The 611-nt window shown below is 36.2% G+C and overlaps 1 protein-coding gene across 1 annotated transcript in view; it reads left to right on the plus strand.

The window, feature by feature from the left end:
- Positions 1-611, plus strand: part of col7a1 (collagen, type VII, alpha 1) — an 86,111-nt gene that overhangs the window by 39,163 nt on the left and 46,337 nt on the right. The gene's annotated exons all lie outside the window — the stretch shown is intronic.

Genomic DNA, 611 nt, shown 5'->3' on the forward strand with positions numbered 1-611 from the left:
ATATGAAAGGAAGTCAGCTGACATCCTGAGATCAAGCTCTCGCCAGGATCCAATGTACAATAGTAGGGGGAATACTAACTCCAAAAAGTACTGTGTTGTCAGTTTGTTTGAGTCTGCTTATGGTGCATGCAGCTGTGCCCGCTGTCTGTTGTGTTTTATCCCTTGCATCGCACTGATTTTCAGTTTACCATGTGTGTGTCTCTTTGTGTTTGTATTGTCCTACCTGTTGTGATGCGTCAGTCAGATGTTTGTACACTGTATTTGTGTCAACTAGAGAGAAGCTCATGTCAATCAGTCTCTGTGTATTACATATGTTATAGTTCCATGTTGTCCATATTGAGTTCATAAATGTTTGAACTCTTTGCTCAATTTTCTATACATATTTATGAGTTTAGCTAAGATAGCATAAAGACTTGTAACTGGGAAACAGCTAGCCCCACCTAAAGCACTTCCAATGCTCACAAATGAACACATTATATCTGTTTGTTTAATCCGTACAATATAGTGTAAAAACAACTTGTTGCAGTCATATTTAATTACAAATATAAGTGGTATTAACTCTTAGCAAGAAAGCAAATAAGTTTTTTCAAGATGTAAAAATATACCTTTAA

This window comes from Seriola lalandi, unplaced genomic scaffold, assembly GCF_002814215.2.
Source record: "Seriola lalandi dorsalis isolate HSWRI2012SDOR001 ecotype SW California unplaced genomic scaffold, Sedor1 jcf7180002054692, whole genome shotgun sequence".
Taxonomy (NCBI): Eukaryota; Metazoa; Chordata; class Actinopteri; order Carangiformes; family Carangidae; genus Seriola; species Seriola lalandi.